Source organism: Aptenodytes forsteri, unplaced genomic scaffold, assembly GCF_000699145.1.
Source record: "Aptenodytes forsteri isolate BGI_AS27 unplaced genomic scaffold, ASM69914v1 Scaffold55, whole genome shotgun sequence".
In the NCBI taxonomy this organism is placed as follows: Eukaryota; Metazoa; Chordata; class Aves; order Sphenisciformes; family Spheniscidae; genus Aptenodytes; species Aptenodytes forsteri.
In genome coordinates, this window is record NW_008796063.1 from 1520833 (window position 1) to 1524948 (window position 4116).

Below are 4116 nucleotides of genomic sequence, written 5' to 3' on the forward strand. Positions count from 1 at the left end.
CCTACCCGAAGATTGCGGAAGAGGTTTCCATAATTTTTCTGTCATCTTCTTTTGGTCAGTCTCATTACTCAACTTCCCAATATTGATGTGTTAATAACACCAGCAATTCCAGAGCTGTACTGAAGGTACTTTTTTTCTTAAACTCCCAACACTAACTTGAGGATGTTTGCATTGCCATTTGCTGCTTAATACACACTTTTCATTTGTTACTCTTCAAAACATGAACTCCAGAACTTTGTGTTCTACTGAATTGGGCTGCGTGAGCCACCCATTTCAATCTGAGCAAATCACTTACTTGAGCACAGGGCAAGTCTACTTGAAAGGGCCTCCCTCTCTTTTCCCAAGCAGTACAGAACTGGACAAACTGAAGGCATCCAACACCGGCTGAAACACTTAGTTTTGCAGAAACATTCAGATGGCAATGGAAGGTCTCAGTCTTTACAGAGCTATCTTCAGAAAGCAGTAAGGGTCACAGTGTATCTTGTCTCCACCATAAATATAGCACCATAATTTGGGGAGGGGGAAGCTTCCTAGCATTTTGCATGAATAAATGCAATTATAACATTAAGATACTCAGTTATTTAGTTAACAAGGTTAAAGTATTAAATACCATTACTGCATGTCCATCAACTAATACCTTTATTCTGAAAACTTGCTTTAAAAAGCAATTACGTCTCTGCTTCTCTACAGCGAACTGCCAAAAAAGCAAGCAGCTAATTCAAATTCCATGAGTACATAGCTGTATTTGTCCCTTTATTAAAAATTTATTATTTTTTTCATTTGCAGTCATGGCCTACACTTCCAGGATCGCTGTATCTCCCTATATCTTTGCGTACGCCAGCTTTAACAGCTCCTTTGGGGAGAATTCATGGAATTGGTAATAGGTTTTGTAATTTCCACCTTCTGTTTTCTAGTTCAGAGAGTAATCGAATCCAGTCACTACTGCTGTATCTATCTGGCAACTGTTTGTTGGCCTCCATGAAAAGAGTTGGAAGTCTGATTTCCATTCTCAGTAGGCATGTTTGTGAGATACAGATGAACTGCTGTAACTGGCAAATTGGAGGTAATTTCAGCAGAGATTCCTAGGCTTAAACAAGCATGAGAACAGAACTTCTTTCACCTCCAGAGAGGTCTCCTCTTTAACAGTCTTGAGAAATGACAGGACAAGATCAGAGAGTTTGGATTTCTGCTGTTGTAAGATGCACTTTAAAGGGGGTTTTATCCTTTTGAGGCTATCAAACTGACACCCACATGAAATTATTAACAAAAACAAAACAAGTAGTTATGAAATAAAATCTTGAGGCAAAATAAGCTTTATCACTCCCCAAAACTCCCTTCTACCTCTGCTGCATTTTAACTGGAATACGTATTTTATTTCTTTTTGACATCTCCACATCCCCTATGACAGAAACATTTCACTAGTCTTTATTCTGGTAATGCTTATTTGGTTCCCCGTGACGGGAGCTGGTGCGATAGCACCAGGCACTGAAAGATCATTAGTAGCATTCTAGGCAAGTCCATGAATTCTGTCGCACAAGGCATTTCAGAACCAAAATACAAGTTACCAGTTTAGTAGAGGCTGAATGTATGACTAGGCTAAGATTAAAAACTTTATTTTTTTATACAAAACAATAATAAATCCAAGCAGATAACGAACTGTCTTCTCATTTTCCACCTTTTCTTCTTTTCTCAGTATAGTCTATCCACAGTTCAAGGTTAAACCACTCCATATTCAGCAAAAACTATGAGGTTTCCATCTTGTATCCATGTTTTTCTAATTCAGCTCTGTATAGAAAAAAGATAGGTATATTAAAACATACAAATAAAATACTGTCAAACATTTGACTTTTTTAAAATTAAATATACTGCACAATATACAATCATTTTAGAATGTGAACATGTCATACTGCTTTCTGGTTCATACCAATAACCTTAACCTCACTTACTCTATAGTTCTTCAACTTCAGCTTAGTATCTTAGATCACCAGAAGCAACCTTCTAAGTGAAAAATTCAAATACTTGTTTTAATCATAGTTATTGCCCTCTGACCCACCATGGCTGGAGTACAACTACATGGTGCAAAGCAGCACCTGTGAGCCTGCAACAACTCCAGACACATTAGAAAAAACAGAATATTATCTTATACCAGTTATTCTCAAGATTTCTTTAAACCAAATGAGCTCACTAATCTGAGCGAATTAAATGCATGTACATCCAAAATAATTTTAGCTTTTTCTTTGTTTGTTTTAAATAAAAATACCAGACTGCACTATTTTTGAATCTTTGTGCAATACACTTTCCAGTGAACAATTCTGAGGGAAAAGGATTGCTTTGTTCCCCTTAGTTGTGGCCAGGACAGCAAGTCAGCAACCACAAACGTTATCGCTCCTGCCCTGTCCCCACTTTGCTTCTCACCTGCCTCCAAACACACCAGCCAGAACTGCATCCTGTTTTATCTCCTAGTCTTAGCATATGTGTATCTAGATACAGTAGTCCAAATCTCTAAAAATATTTCAGGTTAGTTTACATACTTAGTAGTGGAATTTTAGAAGTGGAGGACTGCAGCATCTTCTTTCTAAAGATGAAATAAAAACATGCTGCAACCAAGCAACATTGCAAACTATCATTTTAACACTAGTATACGGTCATTGATACTACAGGCTGCAATTAAGGCACAGTTATTGAAGGTTTGTCGAGATCAACTGTGTTTATCAAGAATTACGCTATCACTTGAAAGTCTGTTTCACTACATATCAACTTGTTTTCCAATATTACAGTTTAACTGCCTTTCAACCTGAAAAGAAACAACTAAACCAAAGACTAGTTTTCTATCTTCTACATAAAGGATCACTTTCACTGGAGTACAAGGGAGATCAACCCAGGACCTGTTTAATCAGGCTGTATTACTGATAGTTTGCTCCTCATGCAACATACTGAGGGATTAATTATAAAATGCGAGTTTGTGTTGATGCTTGAAACAATTTAAATTATAATTATACATCAGTAAAGGATTAACTGAAACTACAAGTGACAAACAAAGAGGATTAAACAACTGGATTAGAGGTATCCAAATTGCGAACGTTTTTTTTAAAGCATGTCTTAAACAATTACTTTGCTATTGTTGCTCATAAACAGCATGCTCATCACACACAAGAAGGGAACCTTAACATTAATATAGATAACTGTCCAAATGCACATATCTTCCACAGATCAAAGAACAGCAATGCTATTTGAAAGCATAGAAAAAAATTTATAACAACACATTTTGCATACCACATAGCATAGAAGAGAGAATCTTGGATCCCTTGCCATTAAACTTTGCAGTACAATTCAGAATTTTCATATACATGTAGAAAACTCCTTAGAAAAGTATTTATTCATGTTAAATTTAAAGAGTGTCAACTGTATCACAATTTGCAGAGATCTCTGTACTAAGTTGCGTAACACCGCAAAAAGCCTGAACACATCAGGCATATTTCAGGGCACTCAGTACAATTATTAAAAGATGAAATGCTGATCAGTACTTCAAACTGTGCTGTAATCCCTTAAGTCTGGTTTTGAAAAGCTTTAGATAGAAAAGCACAAAGCAGAGCTTTCACTTGTTTCAGATCTCTATTTTTTAAAGTAAGCAGATTTCAAACTCCCAGATATTAACTAAACAATGCCATTTTAAACATTTTACCCATCTTCTAAAACAGTAAGTTAAAAATAAAATTACCTTAACTGATTGGAGAAATCATCTTCGACATTGTCATCATCCCAATTGTCTTCCCAGACATGTGCATCTTCATCTTCATCTAAACCAGTCCAATCTAAAGACAGAAAAAGAGGTCTAAATATTCTATGCTGCGTTGCTTTGGTACCATGCCTTATTGACAGATTAGCTCAGCCTCTGGGTAAGGTAGACTTCAGCTGGTAACAAATTTCTCTCTTTAACAGAAAAGTCTGGATCATATTTAAGTGTTTATGAGATCAAAAAGCATAGAAAGATCTAAAAAAACCCCACAATTTCTTGAATTATAATAAAAACACAACTTGGTAAAAAAAAAATCATTACACACTTCACATCATGGCTTGCAGGATTACACATTCATAAGAGACACTTTGCATACAAAT

General features: G+C 36.0%; 1 long non-coding RNA gene across 1 annotated transcript; it reads right to left on the reverse strand.

The window, feature by feature from the left end:
- Window positions 1–617: 617 nt before the first annotated feature.
- LOC103904827 lies at window positions 618–3814 on the reverse strand. The gene is made up of 2 exons (XR_657916.1): window positions 3719–3814; window positions 618–1785 (listed from the first exon to the last, which is right to left on the reverse strand). It is a non-coding gene; the product is annotated as an uncharacterized LOC103904827 (long non-coding RNA).
- Between the last annotated feature and the right edge of the window lie 302 nt (window positions 3815–4116).